We start from the raw sequence: 26,332 nt of genomic DNA, 5'->3' as shown, positions 1-26,332 counted from the left end.
GAACGAGCTCGTCTACGCCGTTCCGATGCTGCAGCCCTGGCATAAAACAGGCTCGTGTAGCCGAGCGCCAGCATCAGCTGCGTACTGAGGATCCGGCAGCCGACCAAGCCGTCGTTTAATGAACCGTCGGGATTACCACAGTGATAAACACCGGAGCCGCAAGTTTCAGCTTTGATGATTAACCATCTGTACGGAGCGCTTGGGCGGTGATTTTTTAATTTTTTTCTCTCTCTTTCATTTTCTCTTGCTTCGACTTACAATGTGGTAACGACGCGTGAAGGAACCAACCTCATAATTGGAGGAGAGCTAGGAACTGATGAAGGTGTGTTCCCTTTGCAAATGCTGTCATGTGCTTCCGTCTCGTCCTCTGCATTACAGTTGTGTCGGAGACCGATAATCACACTCGTCCAGTGGACTTTGCAGGGTATCTCCAAGAGAGATAATAATTGAAGTATGTAATATTTGACAAATGATTTAATTTGTGGCATAGCATGCAGTCCGATTAATAATAATAATAATAATAATAATAATAATAATAATAATAATAATAATAATAATAATAATAATAATAATAATAATAATAATAATAATAATAATAATAATAGAAGTGGTGGTGGTGGTGGTGGTGGTGGTGGTGAATTGTAGCAACCGGCGAGTTTAGCCTGGCGAATAATGGAAGTTCCCTAAATATGCTGAATACTTTTGCGACTACACTACGAATCTGTTCCCCTATTTCTCTCTGAAGTTTCTCTTAACAGATTCGTAGTGTAGTCGCAAAAGTATTCAGCATATTTAGGGCACTTCAAAGGCTGACTCCATCGCACGTAAAAAAAGAAATGTCAGTGGTGTTACGGTGTCGTAACGATACGCAGGGACGTCGCTCATCGTTACTTGTTGATAACGGCATACAGTTCTCGGCGACGCCCTTGAGATGGTGCTCTCTAAATTATTCTGCGATTGCGCTTGATTCCTAGATTCGGCCTTTCTTTTTGCAACATAGAGACAACGATACTGTATAAAAACCACCGCAAGGGCAAAAGTACGGAGGAAGCAAATAAACTAGGAGGGAGCACTACGCCATGCAGCCAGCCTTCGCAAGCCATGTGATACGTCTCAACATGGCCAAGGGCATTAATTCGACGTCTGCCACGAGGCAACGCCATCCATTCATCGGCGCCTATCCAGAAGTCAACGCAGCTTTGACTCCGACAGCTGACGGGCTAACAAAGGACCCTCCTCCTGCACCGGACAACCTGAACTAAAGATGAAAAGGGCCAACGTCGAATGCTACCTTGGGAACGGCTTCGACCTCGGATTCCCAGATTGCTGCGCGCCTGCTAGATATGCGGGGGCATATTTAGCAACATCGGAGGCGGAGTTCGGCTGAACGATGCGATATCATGGGCGGCATATTACGGACTAATTCGACAATTGTGATTGGCCGCGATACAGTCATTAGATCCCTAGTCTCTCTTCTAGTGTCTCCCCTAGTCTAGTCGCCTAAGGAAGAGAACGGTATTAAAAGCGAAGACCTTTCGTGCAGTGAGAGGAGGTGCTGACGTGTCTTAATGTGAACTCGGTTAATATAGTTGACATTCGAGCAAATCTGGCCTGTGGAAGTTCGTTATTGTCACATTAAAGCGTAGCCTTCCACACAGCCACTGGCTTGCGTGAGTGGTAAAAAAAATCTTTAAAATTAAGTTGACACCAAATGTTATAGTTTTAAAATTTTGTTCCTAATCTGGCTGCACAACTTTTCTTCTGTATATTCTCCTGCCTGGAGTGGGCTTCCGTAGCTGGAGCCAGTGTAATTAATGTAAAATAAACCATTTTTCCTTCATTCCTACTGCCGGAAGTAGTCGTCGATGGGAATTGTGGGATTCCTGGCCCAAACGCCACCTCGAGCCGCAACACATGCAACTCTCCGTCAAGCATATCCCCTTCGCCTTTTCTCTGTCTGGTTGGGCGTTGCCTTTACTAAAGCCTATGCCTTCCGCATAGGGATGACCGACAGCCCAACCTGTGACCACTGCGGCCATGAAGAATCAATTGGCCATATTTTGTGCACCTGCCCGCAGTACAGTCCACAGAGGGCATGCCTTAGCCAAGAACTTGACCAACTGGACGACCAACCGCTGTCCGAAAAAAGAATTCTGCAACATCGAAAGGACCTACCGTCACAGAAGGCCGTGCAAGCGCTTTTGCGCTTCTTGCGATCTACCGGCCTGCGTGAACGACTTTAACTGGAACGCCTTTTGTGTGTGTGTCTCCATGTGTGCGCGTTCGTTTTTTTTTCTTTTTTTTGCCTTTTCCTCTCTGTCATCTTTCTAACCCCTATCCCCCATCCCCAGTGTAGGGTAGCAAACCGGAGACTCATATCTGGTTAACCTCCCTGCCTTTCCTCTTCATTCTCTCTCTCTCTCTCTGTCAATATAGTCGGCCCGACACGTGACCTGCACTCGGCTACACTGTAGCTCGGCGTACTCGACCCAGTGTCCTTTGCTCCATGCAGGTTTTAATCTACGCGCCCTTGTTCGCGTGCTTTGCCAACCAATCAGTGCACATTTTCTCCCAATGTGTCTGTGCCACTTCAGTCGTTTATTAAAAATACATTTGTGATCGTTGCAACGTGCGAGTGCGGCAGCCGCACGTTGCTGTCACACTCGTTGTCCACATGGACAACGAGTGTGACAAGCGCGCGACGCACTCAGCCGCTCGTGCAAGTGGAACTGTCGCCGCCGATTCCAGCCGAGCGCGCGCCTCTCCCCCTAGAGACACGGCTTCGAGCCAGCAGCGCTCCGTCTTTCTCCCGCTGCTTGACACTACTCTTTCCGCCTTGTACGTTCTCACACAACTTTCTTACACCCACACCGGTGACTTTAGGTGAGAAACGCCATTCCAAACCTGCAGCGACCACGGAAAGTGGCCGAAGTGGCAAAGAAGCTATCGCTTACAAAACTTTGCCCACTATAGTCCCATTGCAGATCGCACGCATGCTCGTTCGGTTATGTGCACCTGAGAACCAGGTATATCACGCAACATTCGTGCTTGGCAATTTGTGCGGTATTTTGTGCGCTATACGCAGACTCTGAGAGCGGTGGCATCTGCACTTGTATTCCGGAGGCCACCACAGGTAATACTGCAGTGGACGACGGCGACGTTGTTGTGCACGTCGTAAACTTCTTGAGAAGACGGCGGTGTCCGTAGTGAGAAAATGAGTTAAGAGCCTGACGATTCACTGAAGTCTCCTGATGTTGTTTTTTTCTTTCAGAAGACTTATGGGAAATATAGGCTGTATCGTGATATGAATAAAACGTTTATCGTAGCATCGATATAGAGGGGAAAAATATCCTTACTACCAAAAAAAAAAGAACCTTGGGAACATATTGCATCGCGTAAGGCTCAGTCAGAAGCTTTAAGCTAAGGTATCCGGTCAAAGAATTCACCAAGACTGAAGGATATCCTAAAGATATACAATCAATACCATGAGTGATGCAATAAATAGCGCGAAAAATGAAAGAAAGCTAGGATCACGCAGTACACGATTAGGCAAAGCACACGAAAAAAGTACTTGTTGCAAATGACATCCAGATACGAGCCGCAAGTAAGCCGGATACTTAAGAAAAACTTTCGCGCATCGATCATGGTCATACCAACAAGACCTGCCGCGTCGAATCGCGGAGGTTGGCTCACTCGATCGCAGTTGATGGGGGTGCTCTCCGAGCGAGATACTCAAACGTAGATCATCTCTGCCAAACCAGCGCCAACAGAAGATCCTGCGCTCGGTCTTTCTGTGTGTCTCTTCTCGTGCGGTGTCCTGTTTCCCAATTTTACGCATTTAGCAATCAGTCAATAGAAATTCGTGTCTCTGAAAGCGTTCTCGTCAACGTGTTGTGCAACCGGGTGACCGAATGATGACGGGCGAAGCATGCTCTGACGACGTCCAGCATTTCTTCTAGCGCGACCAATCGATCGCCTTCATCATTATGATGCCCCTGCGTACGTGGTCGCACGTTTGTCGATGTCTCGCGAGCTGAGGTCGATGTAGAAGTGCCTCTTTAAACGATGTCTCACCTTTGGGCTCCCCAAGGGAGCTGAAAAAGGCTCGCCAAACTGAGATCGTACGGGTCTGACGACAACTGCTAATAGGATCTTTACTTAATTTGGGGGGGTCGTCGTAATGACTTGAATCGTAAGACAAAATTCAAGCTGATAAGAAACAATGCCGGTAATATTTGTCTGCCTATAAGAAATATTTTACGGAGAGCCTAGATAAGCTATCCTACTTCATAAATAGACAAAGCTTGGCAGAACCTTACTCTATTGGCCAGACGCAGTAATATAGCAGCTTTGAACAAGACGAGAAAAATTTGGCACATCGGATGAGCGCTGCTCAGTGAGGCCACATATCAACATGTGGGGGAGCGCTTCCGAAGTTTACACTATGAATGAAGTGAGTATTTACGCCGCATATGCAGTGTCTGAACTCTTTCATGAGTGATAGCTTGTAGCATTTCATCACTTGGAAGGAACTGCTCTAGAAATGTACTCCAGAAAAATCTTCGCTTGTAAATAACTTTTAAAGGGAAGCTTTTTAGGCGAACCCTCGCAGACTTTACTGACCGTGGCTGCTGCCGGGTACTGCTGCTGCTGTCTTGCAGAATAGTTGACACAAAGAAAACAAAATTATGCAGATCCCACGCACTGTGGGAATCGATGAAAGCGAAGTTTTCTGTTCTGTTTACTTTGATTGACGATAATTAGCGGTGATGTTGACGGCGAATGTTTAATTTCTTCAACGTTTTGTCCAACACAAGGGTGGTGAGTTGATGTTAAACGTTAGCTTGCGTGCACCACTGCTGTTTGCCAGCGTAATACACAAAACACAAAAAGAGAGGTGTTTGCTTGAGGAGTTGTTGTGTGCCGTATTTCATAACCTCTCAGAGGGTTAAGCATTGTCATTGCCTCACATGGCACATCGCATCATGGCAGAAGTATTAAGCTTGAATTGGACTGTGGGGATGTACGTGCCAAAACCACCATCGGATTATGAGGCAGGCCGTAGTGGCCCATTCCGGATTAATTTTGGCACCGTGGTGTTCTTTAACGTGTTCCTACATCAAAGTGCATGCGCGTTTTTTATTTCGCCCCCGTCGAAATGCGGCTGCCTCAGTCAAATCCACGACCTCGAGCAATGCCGTAGCCGCAAAGCTATCGCGGCGGGCACAGAAGTGCTGATTTGACGTGCGACAGCTGCCGTTGTGTCGCCTAGACCCTGCGGTGCACTTTAATTAATGCGCCTCTGCTTCTTCACGCTCTGCGTAAGTTGTCAGCTAGACATATTTGCATGGTTTTATTTTTTAGAAATAGCAGAAACGCACCGTACCCTACCTTGAACTTGAGTTTATCTAGCGTTTCCTTGCTTTCTCACGGCACAGTTTCCCTGCCCCCCCCCCCCCCCCCCCCTCCTTGTATTTGCATGGGACTTCGAGCGAAGAGTGGCAAGGTTGTTATAAGCAAAGCTTTCTGTGCTGTTTTGTGTTCACTGACAATATATGGCGCTGATGTTGATGGCCTACGACAGTCGTAATGTGATGCAAAACGTTGCCTTGCGTGAACACTTGTGTTTGTCTATGTAGTACACAGAACACACAGTGATACGTGTTTGCTCGAGGCGCTGTTGAGCGTCATTGTTCGTAGCCTGCGAGAAAGGTAGCACTGTTATTTATCCACACGGGCGCGTTGCGTTGTGGCTGAAGTGTCGATTTGCTGGATAGCCGCTTGCGTGTCTTGGTGCTGCGGCATTTCAGCGCGGTTTTGCGTCTGTACGCTCTGCGTCAGTTGTCTGCATGTACAAACTTACACGGTGTTTATTTTTTAGAAATACCAGAAATGTGCCGCATCGTTCCTTGAATTAAAACTTTTAGTTTGTCTGCAACTGTTGCCATGTCTAGTGGTAGCGTTTCTTTACCCAAACCAAGCATGCTTGCTGACGACGCCTTTCCCTTCTCCCGCGATCATCCCATGTATGCAAGCTGACGCAAGCGAAGAGCCGTTCCCGTTTATCGGGGCGTGGGCTTTACGTATTCTCTGTTGCCGCTTACGGCAGGCAGAATTTAAATGATCAAATTCACCCTTTGTTAAATCATTCATACCTCACTTGTTGTAGGCTAATATTGAAGCAATCCTTAAGATTGCCCCTGATGGAACATTCAATTTGAACATATATATATATATATATATATATATATATATATATATATATATATATATATATATATATATATATATATATATATATATATATATATATATATATATATATATATATATATATATATATATATATATATATATATATATATATATTTATTTATTTATCCATTTTTTGTTTGACATGCGCGCTATTGTTGAAATCCCATAATCTTAATTTGCTACACTATGGAATATTTACATATTGTTTCACATGAGCTTAGGGCTGAATTGAAATTGGATTGTGTCTTATTTTTTCACGCACAACTATTGTGTTCGGTTCATCTTGGTAAAGCACTCCAGAATCGCAGTTAATTTGATGTTCTTGTGGCATGTAGACTGATGCTTTCTCTGGCGTTGTGTTTCTTCCTTTTGTAAGCTGGAGGTGTTGCGTTATTGCTGTTATAAATTATGTATGCGCAAAAACCAACCGGAGTTGGGGCCTTTGTCAGGCTTAGAAGCCTTGTCATCTTACACCGATTTCTGTCATTCGAAAAAAATCAAGAAACTTCAAATTATTGCTGCTCAATGTGGGCTACGGATTTTCGGATATCGCAAAATTTCTGCTTTTGCTGGAAACCGAGCGAATTAAGTCCGCAAGATGGACACAAGCAGCTCGCGTCTTCTAACCCACTAGAACACTTTACCAACTGATGCATCCTCCCCCCCCTCTCTCTCTCTCTTAAGCGGGTAAACGCTGAGCAGCACCGGTGTTGCGCGCCTGCGTGCTCTCACCTTCACTGCCTCCCACTCTCCTAGGCTTTCTCTGTCTCTTGCAGCTGCGCGGCCAGCCCCTGCCCCGCATATGCAGTTGCTTGAGACTACCGAACATCTGCGTACAGGCTGTCGTGGGCAAAACGTGTGCAACAACACTTCGCCCTGGCAAAGCGCGTCACCCGCAGCGACTATGATTACTTTCTTCTCGAAATTTTGGGTTCTGACCCCACAGAATTTATAACGGTACCTGGCAACTCAAAGTAGTGACAACAACAACAACACTTGGTGTGAGTTTTGAGAGGAATGTCTGCAATCCAATGAGGCCTTTAGAGTTGCTTTTGTGCCTTTAGTGTACAACATGAATATAATTTTTGAAACGTCGCCATTGTGTAGATCTGTGGTTTCTTCGCACTGGCATGGACTAAAGAATGGACCGGCGATAGCGCAGGCTTTCAAAACTTAGGCGTGCCTTTCCGCTTCTTTCGGTGCCGTCGATAATAATGCATTCGCCTCCGATAGCCTCTGGATCAGCTTTGAGAATCCTCATACCGTTTTCGATATGGCTGAGGTACACGCGTACTCCCCACATGCTGCATACCGAAGCACATGCCTGCACTCGACGACCTGATTGTACTGTGATGGTTGGGCTCGAATCTCGGCGACAAGACGGCTCAGGATCCATTCATACAGACGTGCATTTGTTTTAGTAGTTTAATCGTATAACGACACATCGTTTCCACGGCAGCTTTCTTGGTTACGGGCAAACACAAACACTTTCAGTATCATGGCTGCCAACTGTAAAACCAAGACGACTTCAGAAGTGGGCTTCTCCTTACAAAGGATATTATTGCGGAGAAGCCGACTCTCACGGGTACTTTACAAGAAGTTGCACACGTGCAGACAGCTCCAAACTGCGCCTAATGTATTGGCACGTGCAGACTATCGGATGCAAAAAAAAAAAAAGCTTGGACGCCTAATCGCTTTTTATGAGTTGTGAATGCGAAAGCAATAATGCGCATTTGAACGCCGCTGTGCGGTACTTAAGTTATGAGTTATGAACTCCTCGCGGACAAGTTAGCGCGTCGAGACGCTTGGCCAACCCCTTCTAGATAGCACAAGGCCGCTGCACTTCGGTCCGTGACGTCATGCTAACTTCTAATCGGGACGCTCCCGAGTAAGCCACGGTGATTTTAACGTCACCGCTTTCGTCACGCAGGGCTTGGCAATGGAAATTTCGGCCCAAGTAGCGTGATGTCATAAAGCGGAGTGCACGGGCTTGCTATCCAGAGGGCTCTGGTTTAGTCCTGTGGTTAAGTCACACTCAGTTTCTGAGCGCTGTGTGTGTCGTAGGTTCGAAACTCACTACCGCGAACGTTTTTCTTTTCGAATTTATTCTTTTTTTCATTCTTTAGTTTCTTTATAGCGATTATCGGAGGCGAAGTTAGAATGCAGGCGAGAGCTTGGCCGGACAAGGAACGCGCGGATAACACATGCTTCGGAGAGAGAAAGAGGGTGACGTGGCGTCGCAGCGATGTTCTCTCCCCTCACGCAACACCTGGCGCAACCAGCACGGCAGCTGGTGCCGTTCTGCTCCGTCGGGGCGCGCACCTGACGTGGAGTCGCAGACAATGGGAATTTAGCTGCCGTTATGCTTCTACAGAGTCAGCTTTTTACGCTCGATGGGCCATTTGATGCTTCCGCATTAAAAAAAAAGAAACAGAAAAAAACCCGTCGAACTGGTGGTTGTTTTTCTTATTTCTGTTCTCGTTCGTGTGTGCTTATTATTATTTTGCAAGTTACATGGTAGCCACGCACACTTTTTGCGCATCAAGACTGGAAAGTTTTTTTCGATGATGCGCGGTTGAAGTGACGCAGTTTCTCGAGTACTCAAGCGTGCTCTTCTTGCAGTTTTTGCATACATGCTTTCCTACAACACCAAGTCTTTTCTATGAACGTGCCTTGGTGGCCGATTATTCTGGAACTTTTTTTTAATTAATCGGAAGTTTCTACGAGGTTCATCGCCCCAAAGCAACACCAGCGGCTATAATGCTGTAGCTGAGAGCTCCGATTTTTTTTTCACCGTCTGCGGTTATTATCCGTGTTCTGAAATCTCAGTATAACGAGAGTTTTTGCCATGCGCCTCGACATAAATGCAGCCGACATCATGGCGACCTGCCCGTGGTTCGATGTTTCGGACTTAGCAATAGAATTCCAGAGCAACTAAGCCATCGCGGTGGTTCACAGCGCATCTTGCGAGACCAGTGTGGGACGGGGGGCGAAACTACGGCGGAATTACATTACTGTGGTTGATTTTTCATACTGAGTCTTGTCCATTCTAATCCAGTTATGACTAAATAGGAACCGTTCCCATGTTTTGCTAGGTAGGAACGTTTAGGAACGGGGAAAGAGCTTGTAGTGCTGTCATACGGGGACATTGAAAAGTGATAGGATAGGAAGTATCCCGACTTATCAGTCAACGAATGTACTCCATCACACCATCAAAGCGGCTGAGCAATGACAAGGCAACGACCGTGCATAGCAAGAAAAAGGAAATGCAGGGAGAATGTGGCGATGTTATTTGCTGACGCATGTACCTAGGTTCCTTTGCATCATGACGATAGCAGCACGAAGGACCCAACACAATGCGTTGAACTACTACGGCGTCTTTCTCATGCTATATTCATGAAGCAAATGTACCGACTAGTCTATAGTCGTTAATCTATCTGCACTGATTCCTTTTGTGCAGCGTTTATTGCTGTACTCTTGATCTGTCATTGAACATAAATAAAAAAAAAACATAGCGTAGTCAATGACGTAATACGCTGCATGTACCGTGCGTAGGAGACCTACGCTTCGTCTTGTGGTTCAGCTTCGGTGACTTTCGCGGCGCGGATTTCAACAGCGGAACGGGCGCAATGTGTGCATCGGTCTTACCGCCACCGCCTTTTGGTCCGCGTTGTGCCTCCTGCTTGAGATACTATTTAAATGTCGTCCATCTCTCTCGCGGAAATTTATCGGAGGCCTGCGGCCTCACTGCAGGGATTCTTTATACATAGCTTTTACCTCGCTGAAGAATACTAACTATTGCGAGATTGGCGCTTTTCTGCAATATCCCCTCCAGCAACTAAACGTTTGATGCGATAACGGACCATCAAGCCGCACTGCGCCAGTATTCACAACGCATTACCTCCAGTCACTGTGTTCACGCGACGCGGAAGCAGCTCGTTGAACCGACTTGATAGTAACAGCGTGGAGCCTATCATTATCAACTGAGGCGATGTCACTATTATCCTTTCTTGCTGTTATGTCTCAGGTAATTGCACATACATACCTGATTTACCGTTGGCAGCGATTGTCAGAGCGCTTCTGACGGAGATATAGAGACTGTAAATAATTATAATGCCTTGAAGGCAACGTCGACAGACACAAAAAACTTATGGGGTTTTACGTGCCAAAACAACTTTCTAATTATGAGGCACGCCGTAGTCGAGGGCTCCGGAAATTTCGACCACGTGGGGTTCTTTAACGTGCACCTAAATCGAAGTACAAGGGGGTTTTCGCATTTCGCCCTCATCGAAATGCGGCCGCCGTAGCCGGAATTCGATCCCGCGACCTTGTGCTCAGCAGCCTAACACCATAGCCACTCAACAACCATGGCGGGTGCGTTGACAGACACAAAGATGTACTATAGGAACGTGGTATTTTTTTTTAAACGGCGTGTCTATACTTACTAATGCTCAAGTGAACTTTCGCATGTCAAGACTTCCGCCTTTTGCTGCCTCCCCACTCTTTGCGCCTGTAGGGTGCGCTGCTGGTTCCTACGCTGATCAGTATGCCAGCGCATGCCATTGCATCTTAGGCGTGGTATTCCAGTGCAGGAGCACCTTATGATGTTGCAATTTTATTGTAATGCTCTCTTTACTCACTGCTTGCTCCGGCCTTCCGCTGTTTGTAGTGGAGTTCAAAACTATATACGCGTATGCGAATGCAATAAAGACGAGTAAAGAATTCAGACATGCATGTGCAAAAAGAGTAGTAGCACTGCGAGTGAAGCAAGAAACGATTCGTCTTACTTTCTTTCGTCTCAAAGAGATGCGCTCAAAATTTGCGAGGGTCATTCATCGTATGTTTTGCATTCCCGGTTTTCTTGGCGAATCGCAGATCTCTGAAACAGCGACCAAACTTCGGCACGAGGCCAGCACGAGTCTTACTCGCACCTGCATATTCCATTCGTGCAGGGCCAGTTTCCGCGAGTGCTAGAGCACTCGCACCTATATGCGCCTGGTATAACAGCCTGAGACTCGTGCCACGTGGAGTCAGCAAACGATGTCCGAGCAAGTGAGCGGGCGGGCCGCGGCCTGCCATAGGAGAGTCGCTGCTCTCAAGATCGAATCAACGGCGTAGACCAACAGCTCCGGACATTTATTTCTAGGCGCGCAGTATAACTTATTGCGTCCACTTCCGGTCTTCCGACACTGAATTTAGAGCTCCCCAGGTGCTTGTTGCTAGGCGCCGCTGGGAGGGTCTTTCGAGCGATAAAGGCAGAATGACCAAGAACAACACAGAACACGGTCTCAGGGAAGAAGGAAAAGAAAAGAGAACGATGCATCGAGGCGGTATGATACAGGAAGGAATCTTTGTAACCCTCCTGTCCATCAGTACTGCAGCGCGCGCCGGCGAAAAACATTTATTTCAATATGCGTGCTTTGCGAACACGAAGGAGAGGGCATGGTCGAGATGGCTGCGGCCTCCGTATGCAGTGCATCCTCATAGCGAGCCGTATATCTCTTTCCGAAGAACGCGGCGACCTCCATAAATAAGGTGGGACGCGGGCCTAACTTATGTTGCAGAATACACATGCTCAGAGCCGTCCGGGGGAGAGGAATCGGCGCCTGAGCATCACGGCATCCTCTTTGAAGAGACCGCCGGGAGACAGCGCGCACTCCCTGCGCCTGGCTTGGCGCGAATCTCGTCTCCCCGATCTGAGCGAGGAGAAATCTGCACTTTAAGTGAAAAGGAATAAATGAACTTTTCAGAATTCGAGGGAGAACTCCGAATGGGTATACTTAAGCTCCTGCCATGAAAGCTCAAAAACAAATTGAAAGAAAAGAAGAAAGCCCCGCACAACTTTTTTCCCCTCTCATCCTCCCCTCTTAATATACGTGCTGTCTTTCTTTTTGCAGTTGGCGATGGTATCAGGCATGCGCTCATAAGTAAACGAGCAACATCAAGCAACAAATAAAGCAAACTATCTCCGCTTCCAAATGATATAGCCACACGCTTGGAAGTTGTAAACGGAAACATCGACGAATGTAATGACGAGGGAGGAGCATATGAACCTTGGTGCTTTTCGTGAGGTAAAAAAGAAAAGAATGTTTACAGATGTGCATTGTTTATTCACGGTGAGGACTTGGAGGGTATTTGCTTAACGCTATATGAACTCATGCCGAGATCTCTCTCTTTCTGTCACTCTCTCTTTTATCTACGCTGCTGCACTTTTCACCAGATGGCCATCAACGGACGTGTGTATATGGAAGCGACACCTCACTTCGCGCTCCAGGATTCTTGCGGCATCATAGGTTGCGCGAAAAGCTTCATCGCGCTTTCGTAGCGGGGTTCTCTCGCTAAGGAAAGTAAAGAGGGAGTGCGCAAGCGTGGGTAATGGAAAGACCCAGCGAAAAACGACGACCTCCGTTGCTCGCAGCGAGAGGAACGCCTGGGAAAGAAAGAAGCTCATAATGCAGCCAAGAAAAAGAAGGAAGGAAAATTTCTCCAGTGTAAACTGAAGCTGAAAGTGAGCAACGGAGGGAGTCCATGAATGATACAAGCGGCAGAGCACCGCATCACCGAGACGGAGAGGTTGAGACGAGATGGAGAAAAGCTGCAGATGCGCGCTGATCTTTCCTTTCAATAAAATACGCAGCCGTACAGCAGGGGTGGCTCGGTCTAAGCGGTCGCTTCGCTCAGGCGACCATGGACAGACTCCGGTTCGTTCCAGGCAGTTAACCTTTGGCTCGGACGCTCAGAAGTCGACCGCTTGTGCAATGGAAGGGACGTTTACCTTAGCTGCGACCATAAACCCTTTGTTGTGAGCTGTAAGAAAGGTTCATTTGGCACTGCTCCCCGTTCTGAGGTTCAAATGACTTCATTGGAGTGCCCACATTGGTGTCATTCTGCTGCGTCTCGTGTAGCAAAAAGTGCGACTGTCGCAACGAAAGCCGCGCCTTCGGAGCGCGTTAAATTGGTTAGAGTGCGGGACGTGTTTTTTGCTTTTTGTTTTGTTTTGGGAGACAAATACTCCGACCGTGAACGCGTCCGCAGCTGCGCCGAAAGCGATTCAAGCGCCATTGCCGTTTTTGTACTGGCTCGAGTGGCTGTAGTCGCATTGGGCATCTTCGTCTCTCTTATTTCCCTCTTTCTACCTTTTTATCCCCTTAACCACCGTGTAGCGTAAAGAAACAGTCAATCGTGTGCTTTATCCACTCACCTCCCATTTGCTCGTTCTATCTTTTCCTCTATGCAGTTCGTGACGGCGAGCTATTTACATTGACATGCCAACTCGCGAAATTGAGAGTTATTCCACAGCCTTACGCGTACGTTTTTCTGTCGACGGGTATTTTCTGATGCGTGCTACCAAAATTAACATAAGAATTTGTCACGAATGTCAGGTGCAAGAAATAGTGGATATAATTAGTTAGATGTGAAGAACAAAAGCTGGCCGGTTCGTTACGAGGAACCCCGTATAAAGTAATAGATGGGGGTTGAAGATCGTTGGGCTACAAGCGACTACTTGACTGCTATACTTGCGCCGTAAACTCTACAGGAGCGCCGTCGCGTTCAACCTCCATCGCTCCAGCTGAACTTTCGGAGGAGACAGAGCCGTCCGTGTAAACGTGTGCTTCTCATGTAGGAATGAAAGCACGGGTTGTTTGAGGGCAAAAGATGACATCTGCTTTTTCTTTTTGATGCCGGGAATGGCAATAAGGGCTTGGAGTCCATGCAGGCGCCACAGTGGTGGTAATTCCCGCAAAATCTGTCACCATCCAATTCAAGACGTCTCACAGTACATCATCGAGGGCTGCAGAACTCGCAGTTATCCGTGCTACTCTGGAGTTCATTGGTCACAAATCAACACAGTCATGGTCCATTTTTTGTGACTCGAAGGTAGCTTTCCAGAGCCTGCTGTTCCCTTTCAACCATGGACCTAACGTGCATTTAATCGCAGACATCCGACTACTCCACCATCACGCAATCGACAAAGGACACAACGTCATCTGCCAGTGGATACCGGGTCACTGCGGAATTTCGGGAAATCACAGTGCAGGTAACGCTACCCGATAGGCCCGCGATGGTGTCTATATTATACCAATACCACTGTCGAGAACAGATGCAGCCACAAGGCTTCACTCTCTCGCACGCGAGCTTACGCAGACTGTGGGACACCAGTGAATTCACAATTGCACGTCTCCACACATTGGATCCCCGTCTGCAACTTCGTCTTTCGCCATGGATACAACTACCGGAAACAACACTTCTGTGCCACCTGTGGCTCGGCGTGGCATTCACGAACGCTTATTCCTTCCGCATTGGAATGGCCGATAGCCCTACTTGCGACACCTGCGGCTGCGAGGAGGCGATCAAGTACCTCCTCTGTGACTGTCCCCGTTACAGTGTGTCAAGAAAAGTGCTCGCGACCACGCTAAAAAAACTGGACGATCGCCCCTTCACAGAAGAAAAAGTTCTGTAGGACACTGGTCCAGACGGGTTTCGGCACTCAAGACCTTAAGGGCTCTGCGCAAGCTTTTAAGGTCTTGTGAATCGTGCGACCGTCTTTGAATGTTGTAGCGCGTAGCATCGCGTTATAGTGTGAATTTTTACACCTTTAATTTCTTCTTTCACTTTTTATTCCCTTTAGCCCTTTACCCAGCACAGGGTAGCCAGCCGGTACCTACACTGGCTAACCTCCCTGTCTTTCCTGCTCCTCCTCCTCCTCCTCCTCCTCCTCCTCCTCCTCCTCCTGCTCCTCCTCCCCCCTCTCTCTCTCTCTCTCTCTCTCTCTCTCTCTCTCAACCTCCATCACAATTGAATCTGAGACCTCGTGTGCGGCCATACAACCTTAAAGCCTCTGAGCTACGAGGATAACAACGCCAAATACGTTCTGAAACCCACAGTTTACAAACGTTCGCTTTCTGTTAGTTTAATCGCTGGCCTAGTGGATCAGCAAACTGTTTCGAATGCTCCGTACAGCACTTATGTTCAAAAGTGCGGCCGCAATATAATGCTGTGTACGGGTGCAACAGACGCTGCCGCTGCGATTTTCGGAGGAAATTGTTCCGCATGTAGTCAGCGAGCTCTAGTGCACAAATACAAAAGTGCAAATTTCGAGCTTACTAAGAGTAAATAAAAATAAATGTGCGCAAAACTGAGACAATGCGATAAGTGTGTTCTCAGTTGGAATTCGTGAAGAGAGCGTAGCAGTGGTGGCATGTGCGGAAGTTTTCGAAGTGAAGTTCCGCTTCTTTTCTTTATTGAGAGGGGGGGGGGCAATAAATAGAGGAGTTGTCGTCGTATTTACACACGCAGCACTTGAATGATGTGCGCAATGATGTCAGCATACGCAAATAAAAGTCTGGTCTTTCTAATTGTAGCAATATTGCCTCGAAAACAATAATTGGTCAGTTTGAGTAGGCAGATAAATGATGTGATTCCAAATTGTACCACTGGGACTGAGGGAGTTGATGGTATTGTGATGAAGAAGATGAAGGTCCGCATAAGATGTATTTACAACGCCTTGCGGGAGATAAAAGCTCAAAGTCAGGTAGAATATGCTGATCTAAGCCATCACTGCAATTTGCAATAAAGCTTCCTTGCAGCATAAATTGAAAAATGGTACGGTTAACTAGAGAAACTTCCTCAGTTAATTATGACTATAGGCTTCACGGATTATTTAGCATTTGTATTACCGTAGAGGACGTATTCTTTGTGTGTGCAACGTACAAGTGCACCCTGAAGAGGGTGTACTATGTGCAGGAGGGCAGGGGACACTTTCTTCTAATGACATATTCAAACGACGCGTTTGGGATCTGAGCTGGCTTCTTTTTACCCACGGTGAGTGACTGCTACGCGGTCATTGTTGCTGAGCTTTTGGGGAACGTTCTCTTTTTGTTGGTGGCACCATCAGTAAATGAATATTTCTTGAATTAAGGAAAGACGAAGGGAAGGCGCATGATTTGTTTTGGAGGAGGCTCTGCGGCATTCCTGGCTTGTCAATGACTGTATAGCCCAAGGCTATCGGAGTCATCAGCGCTGCTAAGCATGCGATGGCCAACCACACAGTCTAACCGCGCAGCTAAGAAAAGCATTGCACTGAAGAATTCAGCAAGCCAAGTTGATTAACCGGTAAGCGATTTCAGCAGTGATGCTATACGAAGGTCAAGTGCAATGGTAAATGAAGTTGCTTCTAGGAACTTCAAAGGCATGAGTCAGCTTATAGTTCCAGCAACGGATGCATGTACATTAAAATGCTCACTAGTGGCGTAGCAGAAGAATATATGAAGAATAAAGAGGGTGGAGTTGCGGAGAAAAAGAAAAAAAAAGGGGGGGGGGGAAGGCTATGGACCGTTCTTCAGAGCCTCACAATAACGACGAGGAAGGAACTTTCGCTACTACTTTTAGCTGCAGCTATAGGCCAGGGGATGGAACTCATGGCTTGGCCAGGAAGGCATAGAAACACCGAGCAAGCTCGTGCCGGTGGTGGTGGCGCAAGCTTCCATATGTATGTATCGAGCGTGTTAATAATACCATTCGCACAAATGGGGCTCACACTGCGCAGCAAGCAGCAGACAGCTCCAAATGAGGAGGGAGCGGACGGTTGTTAAAAGGTTGCGCCGTCACTCTTCTTCATTTTCACAGAAGCTGGACTGCGGGAGAAGAAATGACGAGACGGAAGAAATGGAAGCAGCAAGGAGCCAAAGCAGTACAAGCTCTGAAAATGAAGTAAATAAAAAGGCGGCACGAACACCGCACTGCGTCGGCAAACCACTGGAAAAGGAAATAGAAGAAGAAAGAAAGCTACACTGAAGAGAGGAACGCCCTTTTTCGCCCCTCCAAAATAAAAAAAAGAAAGGACATCTCTTGTCACTCGTGATGTGTAACTCTAAATGGAGGTACTTACCGAACGTCGCGTTGGGACAGAAACACGGATGCGTAAACGCGTAGTGAAAAGTTGATAAACATCATGTTACGAAGGTCTAAGTTCTTCGACGTACCATTCACGAACGACAAGCAGAATTGCTCCGAAATATTTTTTTAGCCCATGGTTGGAGCAAATAAATGAAAAAAAAAACGGTAACCACAATCGCACTTGAATTAAGGTTTGCTGCTACGAACCAGAGGCGTTTGATTGAAAGAATCCGAAACTTCACTGCGCTGATATATGCAAAACAATTTCTTTTAATGGAAAAATCTCATTAAACATTTCCCACGTCTCATTATTCATTCCTTCCTCCTCGCTTTCGCGCAAACGTTGCGGCCTGCTGTTTTACTTTTTTTTTCTCTCAGCCGTTGAAAGCACGTGTCTGGTTTCACTTTGAAGTTTCATCTGGCGCGCGCTTTAATGGATGAAGCACGATTTAAAAAACCTACAATCGTAAGCCGACCAAAAGAAATCCCTCAAAAAACAGAGAGATATGAATGAAGTACTACTACTACGACATGCAGGTCTTTTAGGATGAAAGATTTTGTTTTTGTGCAGAAACACATGCTGCAGATTTGCGCGAGCCTATTCATTATATCTTTAAATAGGGAGGGCGCTCCGAAGTCAGCACGTCTTCATTGCACCTTTCCCGGAACATCGGGCACATTTTTTTTCCCCCTAAGTAGAGAATTTTGCTGTCGCTTTCATTCCATCTCTAATCAAGTTTCCGCGATGCTCACACTAAATCATTTTTTTTTCGTTTAATCTCTTCGAACGACGTCTTTTACGCAGTATGCGCTTCCTGAAAGCGTTCTTCAGCAACGAAATAGAACAGTGAGGGCTCCAAGAAATTCAAATGCGGCGTACACGCAGTGGATTGGCTTCTGCTTAATCAGACGGAATCGAACAGAAAACAACGTGTAAGGAGACAGAGTGCGCAATAAAGAGAATCTTCCATTACAAGATGAAAATGAACGTCGCGCTCGTAGATGTACGGTGTATCGAAGAAGTGCCAAATTAAAAAAAAAGCAAAAAACATTGATAACTTTTTTTGGCCGGGCTGCTGTTGCGACGCAGTATAACTGAGCGCCCAAAATACCATCTTCCCTGACACCGAGCGCGACAAAGGCCGGCTGTTGTGTTGTCGCTTGCGTTGCACATCCAACGGCGCTGCCGGTTGCCTTTAACGGAGCTACATGTACGCTGTCTTTCGTGTCTCGGAGCCCGTAATAACAACGAATGTGTTTATTTTCAGCTAGCACTGCATTTACGGACCTTACTTGTTGCAGAAACTGCGTCCACGAAAGCGCATAAGCCACCTATGACAGCAGCATTCGCGTAGCTAGCATAGCCGTTTTATTTAAATTATTCAGAGTTTAATTTTGAATGCCCCATAGAGTTCATTGACATTCCGCAGAGCTCCGTGTGGGCAGCATCGCTAAAGGGTTTGCTTCTGAGACACAGCGATGAAAGCGCGTGTTCGACGCTTAGCTCCCTTCCATTCGTGATGCCATTGTTTGCAGACAAAAGCTTACGATGCTCTACACGATTAGCTGGACTGACAGCTTTAAGCTTATGCATGATGTCGGGGGGTGCTATAACGTAAAACTATTCCAAACTTTTCTATTCCAATTCTGCTATCAGCCCTCCACGATTGGTCAAAAACTTGTTTCGACTACCCCCACTTCACCTGTCTGTCACGCGACGTCACGAAAATCGCGATACCTCCCTATCTGATATGATGTGTACACACTGATTATGCATGATTTGACAGAAAAAAGAAAAACAGTTATTTCTGATTCGACCTCATTTCGTCATTAGCCCTCGGCTATTGGTAAAAAGTTTTCGGGCTGCACCCACTTCAACTGCCTGTCACGCGACGTCACAAAACCGCAAGAACTCACCGTGTCAAAGTGACGTGTACGCGATAAAGATGCATTAATATGCCGAACAAAACTGAATTTTCTTCGGAATAGCCGCAGACTGCCCCGTTCCGAAAGGAATAAAAGATGGCTGCCGCCGATCGCTCAGACGCTGGCTACTCGCACCTGCCGGGAAGCATGGGTGTATTTGCGTATAATAAAACTTCTTGCGTGGCCGTGTAACGTTTTCGAGCACTTTCGGCACGTTTACCCCCTCATTCTGCCAACTCTTCTTTGCTGAGGGTCCATTTTAGTGTCATTCTTGAGCTTCCGTTGCATGCCGCCGTGATTTTCGACCAGCCACCGCAGGCTAAGTAAGGGAAAGCCGACCAATCATAGACGCCGGCACTACCCTCTTCATTCGGTTATCGACTTTCAGTGCAGTGGCTCGGTCCCATCGAATCCCTCTCCACTTGAGCGTTCTCCTCGCCTCTTGTCAGCCAATTAGATACGACAAGCCGCTCAGTGTAGGCAATGTTATTCGTTTTTCAAGCAAACAAAAGTGACCTCCTATGAACGAGGAAAGCGTTTGATTGGTCTGTTCAGACAACCCTGCGGGTGACCGCCCGGTGCTTGCGTTGGTGGTTACGCAAATTCGACGTCAGGAGATTGGAATAGAAACATATTGGAATAGTTTTACGTTATAGGGCCCGGGCTCAACCAAATCATAGTCATCTTAGAATTTGCAAAATGTCCAGCTGCATGTCTGAATGACAGCTGTGGGGGAAAATGAGGATATTGATTCAACACTGAAACCAGCTAAGTGGTTGCTGCAGTAACTTTACTGCAAGGACTAGGCGTTCTGAGTGCACGCAGAGCTTATTTTGAGAAGGCGATGGCCTGCGCCGTTTGAGAAGAGAAGGAAACGCATACCACGTTTTTGTTTACAAACGGTTGTCTCCTTACTTTCAAAGGAAAATGACTCGAGAACAAACGTCAACATCCTAGCTTCTGTTATGCGCTCTTTCTGCGAGCAATGTTATAAGCTAAAGACGCCTATTCTTTCCTGATTACCTTATTTTTGTTTCGTGGTTGGAACAATATGTCAAATGGTTGGAGCAATATTTTCCGTACAAAAGTAGTTTGGTAAGGATGACCACTGAACATCTCAGATTATACAAAACATCTCTTCTTCCTTTGGTGGGTCGCTTCCTCATTGTTCAAAACAAAGTATCAAAGTATGAAGTGTGCAATTTGGCGCAAATATCCACTCTGCTGCACTCGTTTTTGCACAAGTGCAAACTGCCAGAGCGATGAGTTATTACACAAATGAACGTGCAGACACAACTACGGCACACACTAAAATACATACATGCATACATACATACATACATATATATGTGTGAACGAGAAGAAAGGGGGTTAACCGAGGGGCCCGATTTTTATTAGTCATATAATAAGAAGCCAACAAACACTGACACCAAGGACAACATAGGGGAAATTACTTGTGCTTAATAAATGAAATAAAGAAACGATAAAGTAATGGAAATTAAAGTGGATGAAAAAACAACTTGCCGCAGGTGGGAACCGAACCCACAACCTTCGCATTTCGAGTGCGATGCTCTACCAATTGAGCTACCGCGGCGTCGTTTTCCCATTCACTTTCTTGGGTATTTATGTGTCCTAGTAGAACCCTGGGAGTGTTAGCCAGCGCCACCACTCACAGACCTTGGCGGCGGACGTGGAACGTCTTTTTTGCCGCAGGCGTCACGAGAACGTGATCTTTTCGGGTGAAGGCAACTGGTCAATAAACCCACATATGCTACCTGAAGGCGTCAATGTTGCCGGATTTCGGGACCCTCGTTATGTAATGAACGAGAAGAAAGGGGGTTAACCGAGGGGCCCGATTTTTATTAGTCATATCACAAGAAGCCAACAAACACTGACACCAAGGACAACATAGGGGAAATTACTTGTGCTTAATAAATGAAATAAGGAAACGATAAAGTAATGGAAATTAAAGTGGATGAAAAAACAACTTGCCTGAAAAGACAACTAGCCTGAAAAGAAAGATAAATAGGACATCAGCGACCAGTCGTCAGGTGACGAAAAAGGCAAGTCGAAAGCAGTCATACACTATCGCATACGTACCAACAACGACAACAGACAACCTCAACTCACTGAATAGGCAGAGCCTGTCGGAATATTTGGAACGAACTGCCCAAGGCCAAGTTGAAGAAGTACGTGCAAACGCTCGAAAGACCATCCTTTTGGTGGAAGTTAATACACAGACAATACTGGAAAATCTGAAAACAATTACTCAATTGGGAAGCATCTCTGGTCGCTCATTCCCCACATACGGCAAGAATGTGACAACAGGCGTCATCTACGACATGGACAGTGAGATTAAATACATTTCGCTAAATTACTGTCATCGTCGACTCCGGCGCTCAGCTTTCACCGTTTTGGACAGTCGCAATGTGTGAAACTAGTGTTTCAGTCGAAAACTTTGCCAACACACGTCGAGGTTGGATATGTGAGGCATTCCGTATACGTCCTTATGCGTCGATGCTTTTAATGTCATAAGTGTGTGAAACTTGAGCACGTCGGTGCAGTTTGCAAGGGTGCAGTAACATGCGAACGATGTGGTGGACCTCATATGAAGAGCAATTGCAACACTGCAGCAAAGTGCCCAAAATGTTCTGGTGCCCATGACACAACGTCAAAAGAATGCCCAAAGATCAGGAATGAAATGGGTATTCCGAAGAAGATGGTTAGAGACCATTCCACACACAGGGAAGCGGCAAGGGCTATGCGGCGCCGCAGACGCCGTTCACGACACCGACGACAACGGGACCACAGCGCTTCTCGCGTGGAAGGATCGACGGCTCAAGTGCATCCTCCACCACCTCCTCAGCTGACGAATGCAAAAACACGCGCCTCAAAGCCTTTATATTCTACGAAAGTGCAAGGCGACTTGTCATCGGCCCCAACACATCGGAGGCTTAGTGGCCCTCGTTACCATCAAGGCCTGCGGTGACGCCCTTGTGTACGCTCCTACACGTAATGAAGAGAATGAAAAGACGGATTATTGACGTCAAGAGTATGCTGAAAAATTTGATGGGCTCAGTGCTCGGTGAAATTGATTTTTCTGTAGGTATAATATTGTAAGAAGTTTTATGATGTAGATGTGATTACCATGCACAATGTAATTGCAGGACATGCTTTAATATCCGCAGATTGCGCTAGTTGTATGGGTGGTAATCATCGGACGGTGCGGACGGTACTGCTGAAAGGTCGCATGTTTCTAAAGTATAGATTCTGGGGCTTTACATGCCAAAAACACGATATGATTATGAGGCACTCCATGATGGGGAGCTGCGGAATCACGTCGACCACCTGGGGTTCTTCAACGTTCATCCAATACACGGTACATGAGGGGGCGCTTTTGAATGTCGCCCCCACATAAATACGGCCGCCGCGGCCGCGATTTCATCCCGCACCCTCAAGCTTAGCAGCGCAACACCAAATCCACTACAGCACCATGGTGGGTTTGTCTCTATCATAGCAGGTGTGCTCGGTGCCTGTTCAAGTCGTCGCGGCGTAGGATTACCGGGAAGAAGACTGCTCACGTGTTCCGCGAATGCCAAAATACGTTTCTTTGCTGGAAGATACCCAGAAGGGAGCTTTGAAAAGCACGAAATCTTATGGATTGTGCATCCCAAAAAAGAACGATACCCTGAAATCGCAGTGCGAGTACACATGACGAAGAGAACACGCTGGCACAAGCACGGTAGCTTAAGTAGCATCATTTCTGGTAGAAACTGGCATCCGTCGCTGAAAAACGCGGCTTCAAATGATTATCCGAACAACAACTGAAAAAGAGTCACAATACTGCACCACTGCACCACGAATAAAAGCATCCGTCATATTCGCGCCTGATAATTGGGCGCGTGCTAACACGCATAAAAATAAAGCGGTGCTGCAATAATCGAGACGCGATGCTCGTTTTGCGCCGATATGGAAATCTGATTTAAACGAAAATAGGGCCGTAGCGCTTGACTACAACAAGGCGAGGGAGGGCGTTTATTCTGGTGGGAACCCTTGCTCAGTATATTTTGCCGTTTCGTAAAATAAAGAAATATGCGCCATAGGGCTCCACGATGTTGCGATAGTAGTAATAGTATTTGGGGTTTTACGTGCCAAAACCACTTTCTGATTATGAGGCACGCCGTAGTGGGGGACTCCGGAAATTTTGACCACCTGGGGTTCTTTAACGTGCACCTAAATCTAAGCACACGGGTGTTTTCGCATTTCGCCCCCATCGAAATGCGGCCGCCGTGGCCGGGATTCGATCCCGCGACCTCGTGCTCAGCAGCCCAACACCATAGCCACTGAGCAACCACGGCGGGTGATGTTGCGATAGTCTCACTTCAGACGGCGCAAAGCGAGCGCTGCCGTCGCAGCTGGCATGGCGCGAAGCAGATGGTACAGGCGCTTGTTCCCTCTAACATTGAACCCCTGTGCACATTCGACATTTCTCTCGTTGCCAAAGTATATGTTCTCTTGATGCTGGACAGGGAGAGGGAAAAAAGAGATGGAAAGAGAGGAAGGGCAGGGAGGTTAACGAGGTGAGTTTCCGGTCTACTACCTTGCTCTGGGATGAAAGAAATCGGGGCTGGAAAGAAAATTGAGAGAGAGAGAGAGAGAGAGAGTGAGAGAGAAAACTGGAAGGGCGTTCGTTCGTTTCGAATGCCGTACCCGGAAGCGTGAGTTCCGCCAACACCTCCTATATATAGCACAAGACCAGTGCACTTATGTTGAATTCCAATGGCGGAGGCGGAGCAGCCGACGGACTCGGCGAGCGAGCACTCGACTCTGGCGCAGAGCAACGCCTCCAGATCCGCGAGCGGAACAGAACCTGCGCCGCCGGAGCAAGGCGGAAGCGGAAGTTCTGTCACCGAGTTACCCAGGATACCTTGCGTGTTGTCATTTCATTCCGCTGTTTGCTCCCAGCACCGCCGCACCGGTCACTTGTCTCTTCAGCGCCGTTCACCTGTTGTTGTTTTTTAAGTGCGGAATGGATATCTCGCCAAGCGTGCAGCAGCTTTTGCTTCGTCGCGAGTCATGACCGGTGGCGCCTCCCAGCAGACAAACGTGGTAAAGGAAATACGTCACGCAGAGTTCCGGTCCACTCCGCCGATTTTGGCGGAGCATCTTTTTCTACTCCACGGAGTGACTCCCGCTCCGAATCCACTCCGACTCTCTCGTTGGAACACCTTACTCCCGCCCTCGCTCTGCCATTGGAACAAATCTGCTCCGAAAAGAGCAGAAAAACTTGCTCCGACTCCGCCATTGGAATTCAACATTAGATTCGTTACTTCATGCTACCTTGTCCCACTGCCGTGGAATTTAACGGGGATTCTCCTGAGTAAGCCACGGTGATTTTGACGTCACGCCGGGCTTGACAATACAAATATTGGTCCAAGTAACATGACGCCATAAAGCAAAGAGAGAGAGGGGGCTTACAAGGAAGACAGGGATGCTAATTAACCAGTCAAGAGCTTCCCTACGCTGGGGGAAGGGAAAAGGGAAGAGAGAGAAGGGAGAGTATAGAGACGTGCACGGACAGTACTTGAGTCAAAGCCACTCGTGCAAGCCAGCCGTTGTCAGAAAGCACAAACGTGCCTTCACTGCCTTCTGATCCGATGATCGGTGGGGACGATGCTCTAGTACTGTTTGTTCACTCAGAGGACGATCATGTAGTTTCCTCAATGTGTTGGACAATGATTGCCATAAAGCAGAGTGCACAGGCCTGCTATCTAGGAGGCGTTGGTTTTGCCCACTTGGTGCAGGTTTCGCCTTTGGATCGTACAGACTTCAATGCTGTATAAATTGTTTTTAACTAGGCTGTTAAAAGACGCATGTGTCACAATTTATTGGCTGTCGGTGTGTGAAGATTCGCAAGATAACGCTTTTATGCGGGCTCTTTCACATCGATCAAACGAGGCGATGCATTAATGATACACTCAGAGAACGTATATATTTGATAAAGGGTTCTCATGCGGCTATTTGGTCGAGCATGGCAAGAAGTATAACATCTAATTTATTAGATGAACGATTTTTGGCCGATACCACGAGGAGCAAAGTCGGAAAGGCTTAGAAGACCAAATTTGAAGCAGATAAGAGTGGTGACACCAGAGTTAACGTTCTCTCGCTATCGTTGCACCGCTGTGCGGTCGAGAACTTATCTAGCACGTGGCATCGCACTCTGAACGACTATATTATTATTTCTTCTTTGTTTTTCTGGTTTTTGATTGACGTTTTTTGCATATTACATCCAGCCGTAATGAATAAAAATTGTCTGTTAGCGCTGCGTTTTTCTCAATACATACAGGGTAAATCTGGCGCCACCACCTAACGGACGCTGAGTCACTATATCATGAAAATGACGGGATGTGGTTGGTTCAGTAAGACTCGTTGTTGGCCGAGTGGGTTCATACTGCGAGGAATGTGATTACATGTTTCGCGCATGTGCGACTAAAGACTTATATTGATAAGCAACGAAGAATAAGGTTAGCTGAAAGTTGGCGCTTGTCCGTTTCACTTACTACGTCCTTGTCTTGAATTCCGCACAGTCCATTTATTTCTTCATAGTACGGGTGGTTGGCCTTGCCTTGAACGCGGCTTTGCCTAAAATATGGTCATGGCAGCGCAAATAAAGTTTTTGCGAAAGAAATCTGTAGAAAATGTGTTAGTCCTCCACCAATTCTACCTTCAATAATATTTACTCAAATAAAACTACAAGCGAACGAAGAAAACAGAAGCATACGGTTGAAACCGATCACTACAAGCTTAGACCTCTTGTATCATCTCCAACATCAGAGAATCATGGCTGCTGTTAATTGTATGCATCCCCAGGACGGGCTCTTATGTTAATAAAATGAGTTCTTCCATAATAACAGAGAAAGATAGCACTTATTGCATGCTGTTTTGGAAGAAACTCAGCCCTCGTAACATACAAACTCCTGTTCACTAGACACGCGTATTCAAGGTGTCCCGGCTCTCAGAAAAAGGCACCAATACGACGCCAGCCATTCTTTATGCATGCAAGAGCGCCGCAGTGCTACTGTTTCCTATATACACAATTATAAGAAATTCTATGGGTTTTATACTCTCGAATTCATACTGTTTTCGAGCGCTGTTTCCTTGACGCTTCAGCAACCTATACCTCCCGGACGTCTTCAATATATATCGGCACCTTGCACTGAAGCTTTCTACAGCCGACAGCATCGCCAGAAGAGAA

The 26,332-nt window shown here is 46.9% G+C and overlaps 1 non-coding gene across 1 annotated transcript; it reads right to left on the bottom strand.

The window, feature by feature from the left end:
* Nucleotides 1-20,598: 20,598 nt before the first annotated feature.
* Nucleotides 20,599-20,671, bottom strand: TRNAS-CGA (transfer RNA serine (anticodon CGA)). The gene has a single exon. It is a non-coding gene; the product is annotated as a tRNA-Ser (tRNA).
* Between the last annotated feature and the right edge of the window lie 5,661 nt (nucleotides 20,672-26,332).

This window comes from Dermacentor albipictus, chromosome 1, assembly GCF_038994185.2.
Source record: "Dermacentor albipictus isolate Rhodes 1998 colony chromosome 1, USDA_Dalb.pri_finalv2, whole genome shotgun sequence".
NCBI lineage: Eukaryota > Metazoa > Arthropoda > Arachnida > Ixodida > Ixodidae > Dermacentor > Dermacentor albipictus.
The sequence above is the reverse complement of the archived record's forward strand: the minus strand, read 5'-3'. Positions and strand labels throughout refer to the sequence as shown.